The 25804-nt window shown below is 44.3% G+C and overlaps 1 pseudogene; it reads left to right on the forward strand.

Moving 5' to 3' along the window:
- Window positions 1-3374: 3374 nt before the first annotated feature.
- Window positions 3375-25140, forward strand: LOC103247227 (NBPF family member NBPF4-like; annotated as a pseudogene).
- The last annotated feature ends 664 nt before the right edge of the window (window positions 25141-25804 follow it).

The following is a 25804-nucleotide window of genomic DNA, read 5'->3' on the forward strand; positions in this document are numbered from 1 at the left end:
CTACTTGGGAAGAACTGACCCAGCTGAATTGGAAAATGTGGGAAGGGGATGGGAAGAGGGTGCTCTACTTGAGATCTGACTCCAGGGCCTACAGCAAGGGGAACTTGGGCAAGTTACAAGCTCTCTGTGCCTTGGTTTTTTCAACAGCAAAACAGAAATAATCATCCCATAAACTGTAAGGTTGATGGTATCAGTGGGTCCCCAAACTGACTGCACATCTGAGTCACGTTAAACACATTCCAGGCTCCACCTGAGCCCACAGAATCAAAATTCGTGCCAGAAGGACAATGAACTTGTATTTGCACTGACTTTGCCAGGTGTTTCTTACTCTGGTCAACTTGGGGGTAGGACCCATTGAGCTGCATCACATCATTTCAAAGCCAAAACACAACAGCAGAACAAGAATATTTTCAATGCAGTCCCTAAAGCAGAGGAGAAACTGTTGGGGGAACCTAGAAGTAAAGGAGACCTGGCTTGCTGGGCTCTATTTAAACTTTATCCTGAGTACAGCAGAGACAGAAGCCCTTCGGGACACATGCCTGAGGCAGTGACAGTCCAACTTTGGAACAGTGGAAGCTCTAGTTTCAAATTCAAGCATGCTTTGAGTAGAAATTAAGTTTACCTCTTTTTGCACAGCAACATGGCCAATCTTTCCTAGGCTGCTCAGCTTATAAGAAAAGGAATCATACTGCTAAGAAATCACACTTCAGCAGTCATGGGAAAGTAAGGAAGTCTTATAAATCTATTCTAGCTATCTAACACGAGATCAGAAATTTAGCAGTTTCTTTCATGTTCAGGACAGTTGTCCAGAGGCATTGAGACACAAAGAAAAGACCTTCTAAAAATGGAAAGCATTCCTTCCCGTCCTAAGACATCACTGCTAACTTCAGGGAAGTAAGAACACAGCTGTCCACTCTACAGTATGGGTTGCTTTTGCACCTAAAATGTGTCTGACATCCTGAGACTTGTACCCATTTCAGGGAGCCTTGAGAGGAGCCCAAATCACTGAGTGAATTGGGCAGTGCATGGAGATGGTTCAACACTGCATGGGTAAGTGCAGGAGCAAGGCCGGGTCATTCTGAGAGACGATGGGTGGCGCTGATGGGGGTAAACAAAGATAAAATCAGAAGTTTGTGCTTCATCTTCAAAAACTCAAACCAGTAAGTAATTTGTTCTTTAAAGTAATAACAGTTATTTTTCTTTTTACATGAGAATTTAATCTCAAAACAGAAATCAGAAAAATATGAAGTCCAGTGCATAAAACCTAAACAATAGCTTATATGTATTCTTTCTAAATAGAACCAATAGTAAAATCCTTTTCATAAAACACATATTATGGTTATAAAAAGGCAAAAGTCTTAGTGAGACTCATAGGTATTCAATAGAAGAGTAAATTAAACACAGTCAAGGGACGACCCAAGTCTCATGCTTCAGACACTTCTGAATTTTGGTACCAATACTCTAGGAGGGCACACCTCTGTCCTGGAAAATGATACAGTAATGAGTATTCTTCCCTCGACTCATTCTGTTCGTTCTTTCAGAATCATAGAAACAAAAAAAAAATGGAAATACGGTCAAATAAATAATTTGCTTTCCCTCTTCTTCAAGTCTCTTATCTGTTTTTTATGAATAACAACATTACCTTAAGGATTATGATGAAAATACAATGCCCATATATGTGCACAGTTTTAAGCAAAATGTCTGGTACGAATTGGTCAATGAATAATTACTGAATAATTATATAAATATTGCTGAATTATATGGATCCTATGAATAATTATTGAATAATTATTGTGACTGCTTTTATTGGCAGTGCTCAGAACTCATCCCTGTGTGACCTCAAGTAAGTCATGTAACTTTGTGACATGCAGTTTCACCATTTTTTTTTTTTTTTTTTTTTGAGATGGAGTTTCACTCTTGTTTCCCAGGCTGGAGTGCAGCAGTGGTGCAATCTGAGCTCACTATAATCACCTCCTCCCAGGTTCAAGCAATTCTCCTGCCTCATCCTCCCAAGTAGCTGGGATTACAGGCATGCGCCACCATGCCTGGCTAATTATTATTTTTTTATTTTTTATTTTTTTAGTAGATATGGGGTTTCTCCATGTTGGTCAGGCTGTTCTTGAACTCCTGACCTCAGGTGGTCCACCTGCCTAGGCCTCCCAAAGTGCTGGAATTATAGGCGTAAGCCGTCGCACCCGGCCTTCACCATTTTTAAAATAAAGAAATTTTACAAATTTCTTTTCCTGCCATATAATGTCAGGTCTCATAGACACCAGGAAATAAATTTATTTACATTGATACATTTCAAAGCAATGTCCTTACACAGCGTAGTTGCAGGATGGTGGGGACTGCTGAGAGGTATGCTTTCAAATGAGATTGACCCAGTCCTCTGTCCTTCACTTCCACATGAATGCCGAGTAGCCCAGGGTCACGCTCATTGCACCCTCAAATCACTCAAGTCCAGCAGCCAAACTTAGGAGACCTGGGCTATGGGACTATCTCCCCAGTCCCAGGCTCACAAAACCTAGGTGGGAATAAAAGCTGAGAAAGTGAGTAGGTGGTTCAGGGGATCACTCTCTCCTACTCGTTCCTCTCACCTCAAACTCACCTTCTACTGCACAGAAACACTGAGGAGCACCAACCAACCCTAACCATGTCTTGCCCCCTTAATCTTGCCATGTTCTGTTAGTGGAATGCAACCACACTTCAATGGTGTTAGACAAACTCAGAAAAAATATATATGTCAAACGATGCTCCATAAGAACTGCTCACAACCCTGTTCTGTTCATTATACGGGAAAACTGAACTGAATGAAAACAACAAAATAGTATCAGGTTTACAAAACTTCCCAAGACAGATGGTCACACATGTTTTCAGGAGATATATGTATAAATAATCTGGATTACTTGATACCTTGAAAAGAGCTCTTGTGGGACTAGAATGACATCGATAAGTGACAAGTATAAAATGTAGTGTTCACTGACATTAGAAAACAAATCAACCCACGCATAGAAGAAAAACTTTGAAGATAATGATGTCAAACTTGTCTTAAGTGCAATGGAAAGCCAAAATTCCGATCCAGTAAGAGAATAGAAATCAACCTGACTATGAGATGCAGCAAGAAGAATACTGAGACAGAAAAGAAAACATTTTTAAAAAATGAATTATTCATTCACTTTTTAGTGGATACAGAAAAAAACTGCAGAAGACCCTGAGAATATCATAGCAGTCTAACAGTTTGATATCTTTCACTTGTGGAAAAGCCTTCAGATCTGTTTTAACTGAAAGAGAAGGTGTGGTGACTTCATGACTACCATTAAGAAAATATAACCCATTGGGAAACTGTTTCTGACTGGTACACATAAGAAACGAACAATATGCTTAGAAACGAGGAATATGCTTAGATGTATTGGGAAAGAGATGGGTCTGTGGCGTTGTCACAAAAGTACACAAATCCTGAGAATGACTGCTGAACAAATGGTCCCCCTCAATGCTGACCCTCAGGTAAGACCAAGGGACCTTGTGTTTCAGCAAAGCCTGGGCAACTGTAATGCAGGGCTCCTAAGATTCCATGACATTCCCTCCTCCTAATTCTGTTATTGCAACTGCAGGCCATTACCTGGCACGCTGGCCACTATCTGCCTCACTCTTATCAGAGTCTGAGCTACAGGCAGTGCCTTTGGCTCAAATGTCTGGCATCTCAGACCCTGTTTTTGTGGTTAAGGACTCTAAAGTGCTGTGGGGAGTGATCAAGGTTTTCTCAGCGGTAAGATAACAATTCCAGTTATTGTCATCCCTCAGTCCTGATCAAACCTATTTGATTTCACCAGTTTTCAACCCATTATGTGTTTGAGTTTCTTCTCCCTAGTCCGTGGCTCTACCTCTTCTGGCACAAATGTCAGCATGACTGTATCTGCCAGCCTTTTGTCGAGTGAAAGGGCAGAGATGAACATCCTAGAAATCCACCAAGAATTGCGCTTACAGCTGGCAGAGGGCAAACAGCAGTTCTGAGACCTCAAAGAGAAATTTCTTATACCTCAAACTACTACCTACTCCCTGGCCAACCAGCTGAAGAAGTACAGTAAGTTCTATAGGTTCACTGTATCAAAAATGATGAATGATTACCCATCTTCTCCCTGAGAGGTGAAATGCTCTCTTAATCAAAATTAATTTTATCCTTTCCATGCTTCTAGGAAAAAAGAAGAGGGTATTTTAACCTCATTTTCTTAAAGATGGAAAACAGAGGCACAAAGTATTCAGCAGCTTTTCCATGTTTGTAATTTGGTGTGGGGTGGAACTAGAGTTAAAATACCAGTTATTGGTGTCTGACATAGGAACAGAACCACCTGTTTTTCTCAGCAAGAGGCTAAATTGTGTTTACGAGAATTCTTTCTGTACCATATAAGATCCTGCAGACAAATAGCATCTAATCTGTGGCTTTACATATCTGGGACTAATGAATTTCCATTCAATTCAGGCTGTTGAGGCCTGATAGGCAAAGTTCCATGCTGAGAACCCTGGTGGAAACATGGTGATAGCACACAGTACCAACTCCAAGTAGCTTAAAGAGGAGTCTGCACCTAATAGAAATTGCGGTATCCGTAAGTGACAGCATCAAGAGCAAGGAGTACCCTGGTGAGAGGAAAGTCCTGCTTTCTGGGGCACAGGCTGTTATTTCTCTCTTTTTTTTCTTTTTTGAGATGGAGTTTTGGTTTGTTGCCCAGGCTGGACTGCAGTGGCCCAATCTCGACTCACCACAACCTCCGCCTCCTGGGTTCAAGCAATTCTCCTGCCTCAGCCTCCGAAGCAGCTGAAATTACAGGCATGCGCTATCATACCCAGTTAATTTTTGAATTTTTAGTAGAGATGGGTTTTCTCCATGTTGGTCAGGCTGTTCTCGAACTTCTGACCTCAGGTGATCCACCCGCCTCGGCCTCCCAAAGTGCTCGGATTACAGGTGTGAGCCACGGCACCTGGCCCAGGCTCTTATTTCTAAAGAGGAAAAAAGAGAGCCCCCAAGACTTTGTGGAGGTAGCAGTGTGTAAAGCAGGAACCTTGGGCCAGTTTCCTGGGCTCCATCCAAGTTGCTCGTCTTCTCTGTGCCTCAGTTTCCTCATCTGTTCATGGGTGTTATAATAATACCTACCTCAGTAATTGCTGCAATGAATTATACAACCTATTGCTTGTAAACCTCCTGGAACAGTTGTTGGCACAGAGTAAGCACTATTAGTTCTTCATTCTACTGTTTCTAACTTAACAGAAACTTGATTAGTATTTGGGCATGCCTCCTTCATGGCCTTATGGTCTTATGCCTCATATTTTATGCAGGTATATCCAGATATGATTTTTAAAATCTTGGACATATTGGTGCTTAAAATTCCCAGTTAAAAAAAAATATATCAGTCCTGTGAACACAGAAAATCTGAGACAGGTCTCAGTCAATTTAGAAAGTTTATTTTGCCAAGGTTGAGGATGCACCCGGGACACAGCCTCAGGAAGACCTGACGGTGCCCAAGGTGGTCACGAGACATCAATTAATGTATGTAAGAAGTACATTTGTTCAGTCTGGAAAGGCGGGACAACTTGAAGCAAAGGCAGGAAGACCCAAATTATATGATTTCTGAGCACTCTAAGTGTAAGCAGAAATTAACACCGGCTGGTTAAATGCTTATTTTAGTCGTTTAAAAGGAAATTGCAAGATACAATCCCAAACCAGTTTCTTACCTAGTGATTGGTCTCAGGCTGTAGACTGCTCTCCACCACCTAGAAGCAGAAAAAACAACTCATCTTCCCTGTTAGAAGAAGCAAGCTTGAACTTCATAAAGCAGTTACCTGCATTCCATTGTCATGGAAGCAGGAAAACTTGCCTTCCTGTTGACAGCAAGCAAAACTCCAGAAAAAGAAGAATTGTACAGTAAAATAAATTTAAGATCTCGACCAAATTTGGGTAGATCAAGGATTCTCTGGAGGGGGTGCTCTCAGACCTCAGCAAATTGTCCTATTGGCTTGAGCCATAAAGTTAGTTCATGCTGGTACCAAGCACTGACACATTTGTCAAAGGTTAGGGGCATCTCCACTCAGAATCCCCCAGTGGTGGTTACCAAAATGTGAACCCAACAAATCTGAGACAGGTCTCAGTTAATTTGGAAGGTTTATTTTGCCAAGGTTGAGGATGCGCCAGGACATAGCCTCAGGAAGACCTGACGACATGTGCCCAAGGTGGTCGGGGCGTAGCTTAGTTTCATACATTGGGAGACGTCAGACATCAAAAAGAGGTAAATTGGTTCTGTCTGGAAAGACAGGAAAACTTGAAGCAAAGGCAGGAAAACTCAAAGTGGAGAGGGAGCTACCAGGGAAGGGAGCTTCCAGGTCACAGATAGGTGACACACAAATGGTTACATTATTTTGAGTATGTGATTAGCCTTTCCAAAGGAGGCAAATCAGATATGTATCTATCTCAGTGAGCAGAGGAGTGACTGAATAGAATGGGAGGCAGGTTTGCCCCAAGCAGTTCCCAGCTTGAGTTTTCCTTAGTGATTTTGAGGGCCCAGGATATTTTCCTTTCACAGTCTCACAGCCCTAGAAGCCTTCCTAGCTGTACAGAAAATCACCACTTCATTCCCCAGTGCAGGAGAGGCTGCAAGCCTTGGGAAAGCATCCCATGATTCAGAGTCAGACCTCAGGGGCCGTGAATTCTGACCCTGCCTCCTTCCAGGTGAATCATCTTGTTGAGTTGCTTGATGTGCCCCTGAGCATCTTTTTTCCTATATCTAAGTGGAGAGTATCAGATGCCAGAAAGTCGGGAGGCTGAAGAGTAAAGATGTGGACATCCCTGCCTACAGCCTGGAACTGGGGACAGTTTTGTCCTTGGGATGGACCTGCCTCCTGCCCTGTAGGCAGTGACCACAGCAGCATGTCCAGCCTTCCACTGAGGCAGGCGTGTCTGTCTTAGAATATGAAGAGTGCAAAGACCTGATAAAATCTATGCTGAGGGATGAACGGAAGTTCAAGGAGGAGAAGCTGGCAGAGAAGCTCAGGCAAGCGGAGGAGATCAGCTGAGGGGGCCCCGTGGGGGCAGGCAGGTGGGCAGGTGTGTGAATCTCTGTACAGCAGCTCAGCGGGGAGAAGTAAGAGCTAAGCTGGGCCAGGGGAAGGGCAAGAATTGCCATGGCAGGCTCATGTCACACAGATATTTATAAAACAGAGAACAATAATAGTAAGTTATGGGTTGCCTCGTTTTCTCTTTTTCAAACAAGCAATTGTTGAGGTGAAATTTGCATAACACAAAATTAACCAAAGGAAAGTGAACTACCCAGCAGCAGTTAGCATACTCAAAATGCTGTGCGATCACCACTGCATTTACTCTTAGTCAGAATCACCTCCTGACTGACTTGGGCTTCTCATTTGTTCAATCAATATTGCCTTCTCGACCCTGTCATTCTTTTCTTTTTTCATCTTTTCGGTTGTACCTGGCCACATTTCTGTGCACGGCTTTGTGTCCAGTCACTGAATAATGCACTATGTGTATTTTAACATGAAAATGTCCACAACCAAAATGAGAAATCGAAGGAAAATCCTTTTGGAACTCATTTGGTTACAGAAGAAAAAGATGAATGGAATGCTGAAAAATCTTCCTGGAGCTCTCTCTCTCTCTATTGCAGAGGGGAAGACCTGTTTTTAATAAAAATATATATATATATTTTTCTTTCCTTTGCCACAGGCTTTTCCCTTAACATGTACTGACTTTCTGCATGGAGGGCTCCTTTGTTGCAATATTAGAACAGATCACTCATCCCTTTCCACTATTAAATTTTCTCTACTCTTCCACCTTAGGCAATATAAAGTCTCTGTTCACTCTCAGACCTGAGAGCTGGCCCAGTTACAGGACATGTTACAGGAGGGGAGAGATGCCTTCCTCTCACTGAATCAGCATCTCAAGGTCCTCCTCACTCCTGATGATTCTGACAACTCCCAGGGGAAGGACCTCTGAGAGCAGGCTGGCAGAGCACCTTGTCCACAAGCTCAGCCCAGGTAAGGTGACCACAGGCCCTGATGACACAAAGCCCAGGCTTATGAGAGACTGTACACCTCCATACCTTCACAATGACAGTTATATTGGTGGTGTTTCTTTCCATTAAACATATATGGCCATGACATGACCAGGACTTCCTGGATAGGAACAGAAGTAAGAAGTCCATGGGGTTAGAGGTCACAGTATTGCAAATGTCTCCTCCTCCTTGACAGTCATGTCTTTGGAGCAAGAGGCCATATCCATTCAGTTTTAAAGGACAGGCAGGAGGCTATGACAGAAGGCAAGTTGTTAGAGTAAAAAGAGTCCAAGACTAAGAATGAAGGTTCCCAGGCTGTATCTTCAGCAATGTCCTTAGTAACTGTGGGTAAGTGATTGATTTATCCTTTCTGGATTTCTTTGTCTAAACCTGCAAAGGGGTCAAATTGTCTCTTCAATGGTAGATACAGCATTCAAATATGGGAACACTTATGATTACCTTTCAAAATGAGATGAAGCCCCTCACCATGTGGTGTTGGAGAAGGCACTTGATGTGGGGGCATTTGGTGGTAGGAAGTGCTTCAAACTGGAGCACTCCCCATGGAGAGAATGTCCCTGAATAACACAGCAGAAGCCAACTTGGAGGGCTTGTGAAGTCTCCCAATGCATGAAGAAAGGTGGGATAAGGTTGTTTGTCCTCCCCTAAGAGAAAGAAATAGATTCTAAATGTGAGAGCTGTGACAGGGCACCGAGCCTGTGCCTGGGAATCAGATCTGTGACAGGATGGGGGAGACACTGCCAAAGTCCAGAAAGATGCTGGACAAGCCTCCAGTGATATGGGGAGCAAAACGTCTTTTCCATATTTGGCCACAGCTTGATGGTGGCCCTCCAGATCAGAAATGCATTGCCTGATGGATCAGGAAACCATGCCAGGGCATTTTATTAAAGATAAAACATGAGAGCTTTCAGTCCAATGCTGACCCATGCATAGATGTTCATGTCTCTGTGCACATACAGCTCACTGTGCTTGCAGTGTGTGAAGTGAGGAATATCTAAATGGAAACTTCTGTATTTGTTTGCAGAGAATGATGAAGGTGATAGTGAAAATGATAAAGATGAGGAGATTCATAAAGTACAAGAATCACCTGTCCCCAGGTTACACTGAATAATCAGGAGTGGGTAGTGGGTGAATAAACCATGGAAAAGGTCTTAGAATACGAGGGAGTTGAAGGTAGTCACAGATTCCAGATGCAGGATAAAGAAAGCTGCAGAGTGCACTGATTTCATGTGCTCACCCAACAAGGAAATAGGCCTGGTCCATTGTCTTCATGGGCCTTGTAAGCATGACCCTGGATGAAGTCACCAGCCCTAGGGACTTCCTGCACTCACAGAGGAGAACTGTTCTCTCCTGTAATGAAAACCAGGAGGAGATGCAAAGCTGCTTTCTACATGATTGTCTTCAGGTTCTTGTTAAGAAAGATAAATAGCAAAGAGGTGGGCCAGGCACGGTGGCTCACACCTGTAATCCCAGCACATTGGGAGGCCAAGGTGGGTGGATCACCTGAGGTCAGCAGTTTGAGACCAGCCTGGCCAACATGGGAAAATCTCATCTCTACTAAAAATACAAAAATTAGTCAGCTGTGGTGGGGGACACCTGTAGTACCAGCTACCTGGGAGGCTGAGACAGGAGAATCACTTGAATCCAGGAGGCGGAGGTTGCGGTGAGCCGAGATCATGCCACTGCACACCAGCCTGGGTGACAGAGCGAGAATGTGTCTCAAAAAATTAGTAAAGAGGTAAAAAGCAGAGGAATTATTTAGGAAGTTTCTAGAAACTGTAAACATCAAGAGAAGTACCTAGAAAAAAATTGTACATTTCACAATATTATTTTTTAAAAAAGACCCAGAAGGCACACCATTTCTGGAGCCTACAGTGGCTCAAGAGCCTGTATTCCTTTGGTCACAGTATTTAAATGCAACCCAGCTTTGGCACACGGTGTAGCAGCTGTTATGGTTCTCCATGTATGTATCTCTGTGTGTGTCATGTCTGCACACACAGAGATAGCTGAGCCTCCGTCCTCCTCAGCTCCTATCTTCCCAGTGCAACGAACACCAGCTGCTCCCTTCCTCTTTGGTTCCCATGGCATCCACAATCTCTTGCAGAGAGAGGAGGAGTGCCTGTTCCCTCTTACAGGGAGCCACCCGTTTGCTTTTTGGGACAATTCTCTTATGCCTCTGTCAAAACTGGCTAGGACTCCCTGGGTCCAATTGAGGGTCCAATCTCTCTGTGTTTAATCTTTTGTCATCTCTCTCCCCGCTGGCTCATCAGGGAGGTGCTGAAGCCTGAAGAAAAGGAAGTCCCTGAGGACTCACCGGAGGAATGTGCTGTCACTTGTTCAAATAGCCACAGCCCTTCTGACTCCAACTAGCCACACAGAAACACCAAAATCACATTTGAGGAAGACAAAGTCGACTCTGCACTGGTTGTAGACAGTGAATCCTCTCATGATGAATGGGAGGATGCTCTACACATTCTCCCAAGTAGACTCTATATTCTCTGCCCCTCATACCTCTGTCTAGGCTGAGGAAGATCAACTCTGAAAAAGAGCTCTATACAAACAAATTGGTTTGAATCAGAAATTAGGATGGGGTACTAAACACAGATATCAGGTGATTTAGGGAGTTTTCCTCTCCTCCTCAGCCCTGTCTCCCTGTCCCCAGTGTCATGGACCCCAGGCAATTGGGACAAACTCATAGTCACCTTTGTCCAGGAGGTATACAGGAGGTATCTATCAAGCCTTCTAGCTTGGATCCATATCTCTCATCATCTGTCATTATGTCATCTGTCCCTGAACAAAATCCATGGAGTTTTTATGCCTTTTTAAGGAAACTGACAGCCTTGCCTTTTATTTGGAGATATTGCTCCCCCAGTTTTACTGCTCTTAGCTTCCGTCTTGATCTCCTTTAAGTCAGCTTGCTTAGCTGCACAGTCACCTTGAAACCAGGATGGAAACATTTATTCTTTACCTTGCTGATATGTCTCCATAGGCTGGGCCCTGAGTTCTCCACCCCATCAATGGCCAATGTTTCTTTGTAGCATCACAGATATTTTTTTTTTTTTTTTTTTTTTTTTTGAGACAGTCTCACTCTGTCACCCAAGCTGGAGTGCACAGTCTTGGCTCACTGCAAGCTCTGCCTCCTGGGTTCAAGCAATTTTCCTGCCTCAGCCTCCTGAGTAGCTGGGACCAGAGGTGCACACCACCATGCCTGGCTAATTTTTATATTTTTAGTAGAGACAAAGTTTCACTATGTTGGCCAGGCTGGTCTCGAACTCCTGGCCTCAAGTGATCCATCCACCTTGGCCTCCCAAATCGCAGATTATTTTTTAAGACAGAGTTGTTAGAATTCATCCATCAGTCCAGTCTCATATATAGATGCCTTTAAACATTCAATGACCATGTTATCTGGTGAGATAAGTCAGTATTGCAGCAACACTCTCAGAAAGTAGCTTGACCAATTTTTGGAGATTTTTTTGGGAAAAATTTTGTTTAACTTGCATAGACTCGGGCAGGGAATATGGCATTATGGCCTACCCGTAGAGGGAGATTTTGGCCTGTGGGTCTGGAAAGGAAGCTCATCTACTTCACATCAGACTTAATCTAGGACACCCTAGAACATTCCTATCAGAATCCATATTCTTGCACTGAGAATATTTATGTCCTTGTGCTACGACTGTACACTGATTTGGTCATATGTGAAGTGTGATTTGCTTAATGTGACCTGCTTCTCTGAATTTATTTACAGAAAATCAAAGTGATCATGAGGAAGAGGAAGAAGGGCCAGTGTCTCCCAGGTAACACTGTGGAATTGTGGGCTGTTACTTCAGTAGTGACACTTGGAGACTGCAGATCCAGGGAAAACGAGGAAGTGATGAATAGAACGATTTCTTCCTCACCCAGCTACAAATTGTCCTCATTAACACTGTTGTGGGCTATTCATGGCACTTGTATTGGTTTTAATTTTGTAGTCCTCTCAAGATAGGAACCTGCAATCAGATGAGCCAGGTGAACTGACCAAACAGGGATTTCTTTGTGTTGCCTGTTCTCTCCCACGTGTTTAAATCCAGGGAGAGATGCACATATGCTTTCTGCCCATTTGTTGTTAGTATGTTTGCTAGTATCTGTGCAAGAGAAGAAATTCAGAAAATAAACATATATCAAAATATTGGAAAAAGGAGGCCCTTAATACACAGGCTGTATGTCTGCACTGCCTCAAGAGCTCTGTTCACTTGAATGACGCATGTAAAATTCAACATAATTTATGCAAAGTAGTTGAAGTCCTATGTCAGTTCTCTGTGCTGCAAGTCATGATGGTAGTTTACAGGGAGAGTCTGGGTGCTCTGCAGTGGCTCATCTGTGGCAAACGCACTGAGCATGACCTGCACATTTTCAATCTCTCCCCAAGACAGTCACTTTCCACCCTGCATTTAGAAGGATAGCTTTTTTTCTCTTGAAGGAAAAATGCCTTTGCTTTTTGTGATCACTCGATTCTGTTTCCCATTGGATCAGCTGAAAGGTTTTGTTGTCTAATCTTTGTTGGTTTAATCTTCTGTCATCTCTGTCCTGCCTGGCTCATCAGGAATCTGCAGGAGTCTGAAGAGGAGGAAGCCCCCCAGGAGTCCTGGGATGAAGGTTATTCGACTCTCTCAGTTCCTCCTGACATGTCTGCCTCGTACCAGTCTTACAAGACCACCTTTCCCTCATTAGAGGAACAGCAAGTCGGCTTGCCTCTTGACATAGGCAGTGAGTACTCCATTGTGAAGGTAATAAAGCTCCAGTTCGTGTCCCAGGTGGACCCCATAATCTTTGGGCCTTGTGCCCCTGGTTGGGCTGAGAGTTGCCATCACTGTGGGCTGAACCTATGTGTCAGTGTAGATTTCAATCACTCTGGAGTTGAGTCTGAAGCACAGGCACGGGGTGGGTCAGTGAGCTTTGCTCTTTTCCTAGTCTCAGGCCATGCCCATGGCACCCTTGACTGACTGTCAGGACATTGAACTCAAGGCAGGTGTAGCAAACTCACACCAAGCTCTGCAGTACATGCCCAGGAGTTGTCTGTCAGATCAGCTCATCTGAATTAAATGTCTCTTGCCAGCTACAAAGTTCCTTATGAGTTTCGTTCCCCAAGCATGTCTGTGCGGTTCTCTACCTGCCCAAGGCCAGTGTCACCTTTGTCTACCTCTCAGTGGAAGATGTGACCCAGGTTTCACTGAATTCATCCCCATTTTCTGTGTCTTCTAAGTTGGCTTGTTTTAGCTCAGCTGTCCATCTTCTTGCTGGTATGTTTTCTACATAAACAGCCGACTTTTCACTCACAAAAGCCATAATAGCTGATGCTTCTGTGTAGAACCAAGACTAATTTTGACTCAAGAGCTGGTACATTGCACCCCTTCATCAAATCTCAGTGTCCACAATATTGTAAACTATCAAATCCTGGGTATTTGATGACAGAAAGCTTAATATTGAAGTATCTCTCCTACGAGGTGTTAGAACTATTTGCCTACAATCTATTGGGGGAAAAAAATTGCTCATTTGTGTACACACACCTAGGACAGAGCACACTGGGAAGATAACATTCCAAAACAGGGGAATTTTGCCCAAGGCTCATGAAAGGAACCAAGTCAGTTCTCTCAAGACTTGACCTCAGGCCTCCTGGTATATTTCTCTCAAAGTCTCCTGTTCTCACACTGAGAAGACTGATGTCCCTGTGTTAGGATTGGACAGAGGATTGTTGCTGTGTGCAAGGAGGAACTGCTTAATGTAAGAGGCCCCATCTGAATTTATTTGCAGGACATCAGTGTGATCAAGTGAAAAAGGAGGATTGAGAGGCAACATGTCCCAGGTGAGTCTGAGAAATTGTGGACAGTTAATTTGGTGTTGACACCTGGAGACGCCAAGTCCAGGGAAAACAGAACATGCTGAAAATAACGATTTCATCTTGTCAAGCAAGCCTGAATTACTCCTACTAATATTGCTGTTGCTTTTCATTGCAGTAAATGTTTAGGTTTCCATTTTTTCCTACCCTTATCATTTACTAACCTAGTGAATGTTGACCATACCTCAAAAGCTGTATTCTCATGGTGACTGCAGGGAAACTTGAGCGCATTTTATGCAAAATTATCGAGCCCACTGTTTTCATGATCACTGTTCACTGTGTGTCCTGAGGGTACTAACTCAGAGTGTCCTTTAACTCCCTCATCAGTGTGTCACCTGGACAATTCACTAAGCTCTCTTTGTCTGTCTCTCTTTCTCTCTCTCTCTGTATTTCTCTTTCATCATTTACTACCCAGCCATGGTCTATACCTACATAAAGGCAATAATTTGTTACCTCATTAATGGATCTATGTTTTTTCTTTTGTAACCACTTCCTTATGCTACCCATGAAATCTAGTTGGGGCTCTATGGTGTCTGATTTTCCCTGGCTTACTCTTCAGTTTTTCCTACTTCTCCAGGCTCAGCAGGGAGCTGCTGGAAGTGGAAGAGCCTGAAGTCTTGCAGTACTCACTGGATAGATGTTATTCGACTCCTTCCAGTTATCTTGAACTGTCTGATTCATGCCAGCCCTACAGAAGTGCCTTTTACTCATTGGAAAAACAGCATGTTGGCTTAGTTCTTGGCGGGGACAGTGAGTACCTTACTATGAAGGTAATAGGTCTCCACCTGGTCTTCCGGAAGGGGTCATATTCCTGCTGCAAGTGGCCCTTACTGAGCTGAGAGATGTCACTGCCACAGGGAGGACCTATAGGTGTATGTAGGTTATAAGGAAACTCTAGTTCCAGTTGGAAGCCCAGACATAGGATGGGCCAGTGAGCATGGCTCTACTCCTAGTCTCCAGCCATGTCTGTGGCAACCCGAGCCCACTCTTAGCACACTGGACCCAGGCAGATGTAAAAAATTCACAGAACTGTGATTTTGACTCAAGGGTTTGTAGGTTTCCTCCTTCATTCTAATTTCAGCTTCTAAAATTCTTGCAACCATTAACAAGCTGGGTATTTGATGAGACAGGGCTGAATGCTGCAGTTTTCCTTCTAGAAATAATCTGGGACATTTGCTTTGCATTGATGGGAAAAGTAAGGCATAACTGTTTCCACAAACTTGGGATAAATGATTCTGGGATAACGATCTAGCAGAATAGGGACATTTCACCCTTGGTTCAGCGATGCAAACCAAAGAACCTCTATCATGACCGGCTTTCAGGCCTCCTGAAGTAGGTCTCTCACAGTGTCCTGTTCTCATGCTGAGGAGCCTGAGGTCCCTGTGTGGGGATTAGACAGTAGAGTGTTATGGGTGTAGGTGAATTGGCTTATTTTTTTTGTCCCTGTCTAAATGTATTGCAGGAATTAAAAAGGACCAAGAAGAGGAAGAAGACGAAAGCCCACCATGCCCCAGGTAACTTTGAGCAATTGTGAACAGCTAATTCTGTGTTGACACCTGGAGACTCCTGGTTCAGGGAAAACAGAGCAGGCTGACAATATCGATTACATCTTTTCAACCAAGCCTGAATTATTCCTAACCATTGCTGTTGATTTTCATGGCAGTAGATATTTAGGTTTCCATTTCTTCCTCCCCTTATCATTTACTAACTTACCGTAGGTTGACCATACTTCAAAAGCTGTATTCTCATGGTGACTGCATGGAAACTTGAGCACATTTTATGGAAAATTATTGAGTGCATTCTTTTCATGATCACTGTATGCTGTGTGTCCTTAGAGCACTAACTCAAAGTGTCCTGTTACTCCCTCATCAGTGTGTCACCTGGACAATTCACTGAGCTCTCTTTCTCTCTCTCTCTTTGTCTGTCTCTCTCACTGTCTGTCTTTCTCTTTCATCCTTTTCCATTTGGCCCTGTTCTGTCCCAACATATAGCCAATAATTTGTTACCTCATTAATGGATCTATCCTTTTCTTTTTATAACCACTTCCTTATGCTACTCATGAAATCTACCTGGGGCTCTATGGTGTCTGATTTTCCCTGGCTGACTCTTTAGTTTTTCCTACTTCTCCAGGCTCAGCAGGGAGCTGCTGGAAGGGGAAGAGCCTGAAGTCTTGCAGTACTCACTGGATAGATGTTATTCGACTCCTTCCAGTTATTTTGAACTGCCTGACTCATGCCAGCCCTACAAAAGTGCCTTTTACTCATTGGAGGAACAGCATGTTGGCTTGGCTCTTCATGTGATCAGTAGGTTCCTTACTATGAAGGTGATAAGGCTCCACCTGGTCTTCCGAATAGGGGTCATATTCCTGCACTGAGCAGCCCTTACTGAACTGAGAGATGTTGCCACAGGCAGGACCTATAGGCACATGTAGGTTTGAATGAAACTCTAGTTCCATTTGGAAGCCCAGACATAGGATGGATCAGTGGGCATTGCTCTATTTCTATTCTCAGACCATGCAGTGGCAACCTGTGCTCAGTCTGAAGACATTGGACCCGAGTTAGGTGTGACACGTTCACATAACTATGCAGCACATGCCGGGAGTGGTCTGTCAGACATTCTAATTTGAAAGATATACCCACATATCTCTAGGTAGCTACAAAGTTCCTCAGGGATTTCATTTTGTAGGCAAGTCTCTGAGCTTCTACAGCTGTTCAAGGTCGGTGTCATCTTTGTGTACAGCTCATGCAAAGGTGTTACCCTGGTTTTAATTAACCTAACCCCATTCTTTGTATCTTCAATGTCTGCTTTTTTAACTGATGTGTCTGTTACCTTTTGTTTTGGTTTTGGAAGCAGGACTGAGCCTTGTCACTTTTTGATGCCATGAATAACCAATGTTTTTTTATAGAACCAAAGACTTATTTTTGACTGAAGGGTTTGTTGATTTTCTCGCTCATTGTAATTTCAGTGTCTAAAATCCTCACCTTTGTGAATAAGCTAGGTATTTGATGAGACAGGGTTGAATACTGCAGTTTTTTTTTTTCCAGAAATTATTTTGGGTGTTTGCTTTGAATTGCTAGGGAAAATATTGCATAACTGTTGGCACAAACTCAGGAGAGATGATACTGGGATAATGATCTACCAGAACAGGGGACATTTCACCGTTAGGTTCAGAGATGAAAACCAAGGAATCTGTATCACGTCTGGCCCTCAGGCCTCCTGGAGTATGTCTCTCACAGAGTTCTCTTCCCATGCTGAGGAGACAGATGTTCCTGCTTTAGGGTTGATGGTGGATTGTTGCATGAATAGAGGAATAGACTTAATGTGTCTCTCCCTGTCCACTTTGTTGCAGACATTGAAAAAAATCAAGAAGAAGAAGAAGACCAAGACCCACCATGCCCCAGGTAACTTTGAGCAATTGCAGACATTTAATTTATTGTTGATACCTGGAGATGCCAGATACAGGGAAAACGGAACATACCTATCCATTCATTCAGCCAACCATGAAATCGCCATATTAGTCATGTTAAGATTATCAGTGTGGAATAATTATTAAACAGGATTATTAGTTAATATTAATATTATTGGTACAATATTAATAAAGTTGCCTCTTTTCATTTTACCCCTGTATTTGTATTTATTTCTCTTGTTAAATCCTTCAAAATTGTACTAATCTTTATTCAGTTGACTTTGTTGAACTGATCAATCACATTTTCTGCAGTTTCCCTTTCTGCCTTTTTGGCTTAAAGTGAACTTGAGATGCTCATCTGATGTCTGCCTCTTTGCCATTATATTTGCAAATATCTGAGAGCAGGAATGTGAATACAAATAATTCATATCATGCCAAAATTTTGAGAACAAGAGATGTTGAGGTCCCAGTAAGTCTGTCAGTCTACGAAGACACAGGGGCCTGTTGCGTGTGCCATGTCATAGCTCTTTGGCACAGGAATCGTTCCATCTCCTTCCTTTCCAGCTCACTGTCTACCCAGGACACTGAGCTCCTACTGTTCTCTCTCCTGCTGGAGACAGAGAAGGATCATTCTCTGCTTGAGGGGACTGTTTTTTGCTTCCTCTGGCATCTCCTGTCAGACTCTCTGTAGAACCAGTTGGGCACTGTGGTTTCTGTTCCCTCTGGTGTTTATCTTCTGTGTTCTTCATCCACCAGACTGAGCTCAGAGCTGCTAGAGGTAGAGGAGCAGGGCGCCCCGCAGGACTCCCTGGATGAAGTTTACTTGATTCCTTCACTTCCCCCTGACCTGTCTGACTGCCAGCAGCCTTACAGCAGCACGTGTGTTCATTGGAGGATCAGCTCACCTGCTCTGCTCTGGATGTAGCCTGTGAATACTCCAGCCCAAAGGTCACAAAGCTCTACTATTCTCCCAGGCAGCCTCTATATATTCTGTTTCCTGTAACTTGTGCAGGTGAGATGGATCATCGCTGCAGGCAGCCCCTGTAAATTCAGAGTGTTTTGAATCTGGTTCTTGGATCCAGTTTTAAGCTCAGACATTCAATGGGTAGAACCGCCTTCTCTTGTGCCAGGTGATTCCTCTGTCACTCACTCCTTCTCACAAGATCAGGCTGTAGGTATCAAAACAGGTCAGAGAGGGGAATGATGAGGGATCACTGCATACTCTTGGCCGCAACAGCTCACCTGGAGAATTTTGTATAACAGACTTCATTCCTTAAGATAGGGCATCTCTCTTTTCAGACATTATGTTGAGCAGCACGCTTCACATCACACAGCGCCCTCCTCTCTTCTCTGGCCATCCACCTGTGCTGGCAGTTTTCCCCCATTATTTTGGAGGCTGTTTCATGATTCCTGTGTTTCAAGCCAGATTCTCTACTACCTCCTCTGAGGTGGCTTCCCTCCACTGAAGCAGTTAGCGTCCCTTCCTCCATGCCTGGCCATGGCTTGCATCCTCTGTAGAGCCCCGGTGGTTTCTTTTATGTGTGGGTTTGTGGTTTCAATCATGTGTTGTCTCAGTGCTATGTTCTCATGTAAACCATCAACAGCTAGTGTCCCTGGTCAGGTGCTGGCCTAACTGATGAGCAAAGCGCAGTGGTTCTCATGCCCATGATCTCCAGCAAACCCTTCCTGTGAGCAAGTGCCCCTTGAGGTTGCAGTTTCATAGGGTGTGTAAGGAAAAAAAAAACAATTTTCTTCTCACTCATTCTGGTTTTTATACCATTATTCTGGGAATTTCATGTGGATTGTTAGTAGTTTTACCCATCAAAACTCTTGTAAGAAGAGCAAGTAACTCTGTGATGTCCCCCATCTGAATATGTTGTAATGAGAGTAGTGACTGAAACTTTTGTCTTCCATTCTATTTTGCTCAGTAAGCACCTTTCCTGCTGGAACCATCCTCTTTCCTGTGTTTCATTTCTCCTTCAGTTTCAAAGAAGCAAAGGCTTTTGTAGGATCACAGCAATTCATAAAACGAAGTAAAATACACATCACCCTTCCACCTGTTGTACACCTTGCCCTTGGCCAAGCAAGCTCTGTCCTTGCTATAATCCATACAGTGCTCAAGAGGCACTCCCAAGCGGGCAGTGGCATCTCCATGTTAGAGCTGAGGATGCTGAGGCTCAGCAAGGTCCCTTCGCTTGCCCAGGATGCCCCGACTAGTCACAGTGAGAACATGGGCCCCATGTCTGCCTGACTCCATGGTGTGGTTGCTCTCATTTCTCTGCGGTGGGATCTCTCAGAGACTGGCTAGGATGGGTGCTCAAGATTTTTCCCTTTGTAGCAAATTTGTTGGAAATGATTTCAAGCTGAAACAGAAAATTTGCTGGTCTTGTACAAAGAACTCCTATATTCCCTGACACATGTAACCCAGTGATAAACACCTTGGTGCACTTTGTGAGCAGAACCAGTGGTTCCTCCAGTCCCCCCAGGGGGACCTACAACTCCAGAAGGTACTTACTGGAAAATTTCTCAAGGGGTGAAAGGTGCTGGTCTGTTCCTACCTTGTATCACTTGCGTTTCTGCTCTCAACATGGCAGTGTTGGAGCCCTTGTAAAGTTACTGGGCTTTGTCTCAGGAACACCCCAGTCAGGACCAGGCTGCCAGGATGAGGAAGGGAAATGCTCAGACACATGTCTCAGAAGTGAGACGCCTGTGATATGGGCCGGCTCTGCCAGGGCATCATGAAACATAGGCCAGGAGAGGCCACATTCATCCATGCAGACAGGCTGCGATGCATGAATGCACTGTCTCAATTACACCAGGAGGCATCTGTGTGTGGGTTCCGATGATAACCTGTGAAGAGTCTGTACTGTGCACAGCTGTGATCCCAGTCGTGGTGCCAGAATTGATGTGCTCCACCCATCCTCTTGCTTCAGGGAAAGTCACAGTAGAATCAGCGAGAATACAATCTAAATCATAACTTGATCACTTATTAGGACTTTTCCCCACCTGCTCAGCTAATAATATGTACAGTGTTACAGAAGTTTGAGATGTTTTTTGTTTTCTTCTGAAAATGCAAAGAATATTAAAAGTATAAGCTTAAGAAGACTTAGTATTCTGAGAAAGAGAGGTAAAAGGACCTAACAAAATTAAGTGTTTAGAATTAAAAATATTCTTAGACATTGATTCTAAATCACACATGCAGAGGACAAGAATGGGAAGTCTGGGTTTGACCAGCCTTCCCCAACCAGATTTGTCCTTTTGAGATGTTTCCCCGTCTGCCCAATATGAACTATCATGAAGTCGCATTGAGTGTCCTGAGTGATGGTTAATGATCAGTAAACTGTGCCCTGAGCAACTAAGGAGGCCACATGAGGTGGAGCGAAGGGCTCAGGGACAAAGACCCAGAAGCTGGAAAGCACTCCATGCAGGGCTGCGCCAGGGAGGGGCCAGCCTGACTCCAGGGAAGAGTCTGTATGAGGGAGGGATGGGAGGTGATGCTGGATAGGAACATGGGGCAGAAGTTAGAAGGAGCACAAAGGCAGGGTGAGTGGGGAGAGTCATGCAGTGAGCAGCAGAGAGAGAGGTTTCAGAAGCAGAGTAGGGACATGGAAAGAACAGGACTTCTTGGCAATAAAATTGCAGAGATAATTGCTAGTGTGGAGATGGCAGAATCAGAGATGAGCAGTTGGGGGTGTGTATGAAGTCAGGCATCAGTGATGAGTCTGTGCTCTCAGGAAGATGAAGGAGAATAGATACATGGAAGGCATTTTTAATAAAACTTAGAGAAATCTTGATGAGAATGAGGATATGCAGAGGGGAGGAGAGAGAGGAGCCCTGCAGCAACGTGGATCAAGCCCTGCAGGCCCTGTCCCTCTTCTGAGGCAGATCTGGACTGGCGTGAGGCCACCGGAAGTCTTTCCTTAGTCCACTTTCTGTGAGTGTGATTTCCTCTTCCTGTGGAAATGGCGATAATTTTTCTGAGGGGTGCTGCCCGGGCCCCACTGGAGGAGCGGGTAAGAGGAGGACTGTGCTCAGTGTTATCTCCCTACAGAACCACACACGCTGATTGGTAATACCTGTGGCCCCTAAGTGTCCGTGAGGGGACTGGTCTCTCTACAACATTGCTTATGGCTGTGGACACCCATTATATGGCAACAAGATGTATATGTGTGGGCAGGTGGCAAAACCATTATAGGCAATGGAAATTCAAACTGTTCCAGAACCCTAAAATGTTCAACTCATGTAGTATTTGGTCTATTGCAGGGGGCCCCAAGCCCCTGGGGCTGTGGTCAACTACCTGTCCTGGGCCTGTTAGGCACCAGGCTTCACAGCAGGATATGAGTGGCAGGCAAGGGAGCATTCCAGCCTGAGCCCTGCCTCCTGTCAGATCAGCGGTGACATTAGATTCTCATAGAAGCACAAACCCTATTGTGAACTGTGCATGAAAGGGATCTAGATTGTGCGCTCCTTATGAGAATTTAATTAATGTCTGATGATCTGAGGGGAACAGTTTCATTCCGAAATGATCCTTCCCTCTTCTCACGTCTCCCACCCCTGATAGAAGGAAAAATTGTCTTCCATGAAACCAGTCCCTGGGGCAAAAAGTTTGGAGACTGCTGGTCTACAGTGTCCCAAAACCCTTTTCTATGGTTCCTTCCCAAAGCCTGGAGGCTCTAAGTCCTCCTCTGTTCTTATACTCCTGTGTGTTGAGAAAAACAGCATTTCCTATGCTCTGAAGGCTCTCTAGAACATTCTTTCTAGGCTGCAGGATGGATATTAACAATAACAGAATAATTGGCTTGGCCTTGTTAGCCAATCCAAAGCCCTCTAGGCTGAAGTGGGGGATTTTCACTTCAGTGACATCCAGCCTGGGTGCCTTCCATCTCAGCATCCCCAGTCACAGACAGGAAGTGACATCACCCATTTACATGATGTCTGTCTTTGTGGCCTGGGCCACTGGGTGGCTTTTACCTCAGAGGCGGAAATGCCAGAGATGGGTGTTCTGGGCATGATTAACAAAGGGAAAACTGAGAGCGTTCCTACTGAAGCCCCTTCTCCTTTCAGTTCCCACCCAGGCAGCCTGTCCTTACGGGCCTTGGAGTGGAGACTTGAGCCACCACCTGTCAGAAGTGCAGGCTTCACAGGCACAGCCGGAGCCGAGAACCCCAGTGCCCAATTGTCTGCGACTGCAGGTGGATCAAGGGTTTGACAGTGGCTATGGCTTAGCCAGGCGGGGCGTTTCCTCCGCCACCTGCAGCTTCACAGCCAACGCTGATCCTGGGAAGCAATGGCCCTTCCAAGGTAGGGAAGGAAAGGGGACCAGGAAGCTCTAATCCGGGTGTTGGTGATCATGGTGCTGTGAGGGGAGGAGGCAATGGGGTCTCTTCATGCTCCCTCAGAGTCAAGTAGAAATCCACAATGTTGCAGCCCAGTGAGGTGAGCAAGAGCCTGGGGTTTAGGATCAAATCTGCTCTCAGGTCCTGGATTTAACCCTTACTCATTCATCTCAGCCAAGTCATTTGTGGTGTTGGCATTTACATCTCAGTTCTGTCATCTGAAAGACTTGAAAAATAATATCTACATTCAATCATTGTTGATAACATTAATTATGATAATTTCCAAAGGGCTAATTCAGTTAAAATTGCTCAATAAATCTATGAATAGATGTTATCTAATTCTGTTATCTTTCTGGTAAGTTAGCACTTAGGAAATGACTTGACATTCGTTGTTTCAACTGAGGAGAAGTAACTGTTAGGATCTCTACTTTCTAGGGACCCCCTTCCTGTGTTTTCTTAGAAAGTCTCTTTTGCCAGTTTTCTTCCTGTCAGTGTCCCTTTTAAAGTCAATTTTCCCCTATCGAGCACTTTCAGTAGCAACCTATTAGGCACATTCAGCAAAAGTGCAAATCCTGGGCCCACAAGTCAGTCTCCTGATATACCCAGTTTCTTGCTCTGTTTTTCCCCCCTTGTTTTGAAATAAAAGAATAAAACGGCAACCTTCTCTTGGAAAGTGTACAAATCTGTCTCTTTTATGAAACTCCATTTAGTTCGTCATCTCCACTCATGTCCACGGCCATGTCCTCAGTTTCCTTCTCCCAGGGATCCACTTCTGCTCAGATTTCCTTAAAACCCTGGGTCGTGTTCATCCTACTCTCCATTCCACTCAACATCTCCTCCTGGATCCCCTGGGGCTGCCTGCTGTTCATCTGTGAGGCGATGCCCTCAGCTGAGGAATAAGGAGACCGAAGTCCTCAGGAGGAAGGAGGGTCACGTGAGGTAATGAGCAACATCTGGGTCCGTGGAGAGGACACATGAAAGATGCTCATTGAGTGTTGGGGGATGCGTAGTTCCTGACACATGCCCTGATAACTTTGAGTATTTAAACTGATTTCTCTTTTGCTTCTCCATGGATTCCCAGTCAGGACTCACCCCTCTGGCTCCAACACTCTCACCTGCTGGCTTCCCCAGGAGTCCAGAGCACTAACCAGGCTCCAGGCAAGAGGACAGAGTGAATGCCTTTTGTTTCATTCCCCTTTACCTGGTGACTTCTCCCTGCTGTCTAATAGGGCATTTGTTTCTCACCATGTCTTCTCTCTCTCATTCATCTTATATTTCTGAATTTTTTTCCAGTTTCAATGGACCAGATTATAGTGTTAGTGATTATAATGTTAATTCAACATCCTCCACATCCCTATGTAATACTTTCTTCCAATAGATTTTTATATATAAATATATGCATTTATGTCATTTGTCATGTACATTATGCATATTTGGCATGTATTTTTAATAAAATGTGTATATATGCTGTATACATATCTGTATGATCATTTCATCAATATCCCATGTTTAGTCTTTCCAATTCTTTTCTCTCATATGTTCATTTAATGTTGATTTTGCTTGATTTTTAGAGTCTCCTCCCTCCCAAAACACAGCCTGTATCCAGTGTGACTTCCTTGCCTTTGCCTTGCCTACCTGGAAGCTACTTGTGTTTATTAATCCTAAATTTCTTGAATATGTTTGTCAATTGGGATCACCTTTTCCTCCTGGCAATCTTGTCATTACTGGGTGATGCATGAAAAACCAACAATGCATAAAATACCAAAATGTCTTCCTTGACTTCCCTTTACCCCTTGGACTTTCTTGTTCAAGGCCACTTTCCTTCTCTGATGATCCTCTTGGGTGGAAGAGAAAGTCACAAGAAGATCATGGATAACAGTGAACACTGTTAGGTGTGGTTTCATTTTCAGAGTTGGGTTTAGAGCCTTCCCTTGGAATGAAGAACCCTCCCCAGCTGGAAGGTGAGGCTCTTGAAGGCTCAGCTGACAACACACATGGGTATCAAGTCATTGGCCACATTCATGCCTCAAGTGTCCTAAAACCAAAGATGATCAAAAGAAAACTGCCGTTCAGCAAGTGGAGACTGGCATGCAGATTCCCTGGCCTGCAAGCTTAGGCTACGAAGGTAATCACATCTATGGCTGTTAGCTGCACTCGCTCCTTATTTCTGTCTATGATGACAGCTCATTCTCCCATTGCTTTTCTCTTCCCTATTTGTTCTCTCCAGCAGCTGCTGTCACATCTGTCTGATCTTACCTCTGTGTCTCATGGGCTGCCACCCTGCCAAGACCTTCCATTCCCATCTGCTCTTTGCTCTCTGAACTCTGCTCTGTTCCCACTGCTACTGTCTTGGGAATCCTTCTTACTTCAGAGTTTTGTTGGTCTAGATATTGAGAATATTGCTAAATGCCTTAAGGCGTAACCAGGTGTGGAATCAACTTCAGGGAATTAGAGAAAATAAGTCGGGCCATGGTTACAATCCCCACTCTCTGTTTGCTAACTCCATCCATGTAGACTCTCTTGTTTTTCTTTCTTTCCTGAGCCCCTTGGAAAGAATACTTATGATTATATATATATATTTTGTTTGTTTGTTTGTTTTCAGTGCGGAAGGATAGACTGCACGTAGTGGTTATTGTTAGTTTCTACCGCGTTATATCCTGGATGGTATCCCAAGTGTTTTCCTCGTAGTTAGGAGGCTATGAAACAGAAAGTAACACGTTGCTGTCTTTGCCGCCAGAGAAATTCTAAGGGTCAGCGCTAGTGAGATTGTTTAACACAAGTTAACTAGCGCGAGGGCCCCAGAACTCCTTCCTTTCTACGTGGGGCTGCTTTTAGCAGAGATTGGTCCATGGTCTCCAGTCTCCTGGGTTCTCACGCTCTGTGAAAATCTTCGTGTTTTTCCACAGCCTCTAGAGTTACCGTTAACACAGCCTCTGCTTCTAATTGCAGCCCCCACAGGAGTTTGTGGGATTTCTGTGCTGGCGGGGAATGTGTTCTCACCTCACAGAGCCAGGTAGAAACTCTACGCAGTCGGGTGCTGTTCTTTGGGATGAAAGCAGGGTCTCTGGGGCTCTGTGTCCGTCTTCGGTTGTAGACATAACACGCTTACTTTGTGGATGGGAAT

Source organism: Chlorocebus sabaeus, chromosome 20, assembly GCF_047675955.1.
Source record: "Chlorocebus sabaeus isolate Y175 chromosome 20, mChlSab1.0.hap1, whole genome shotgun sequence".
NCBI classification, from domain to species: domain Eukaryota; kingdom Metazoa; phylum Chordata; class Mammalia; order Primates; family Cercopithecidae; genus Chlorocebus; species Chlorocebus sabaeus.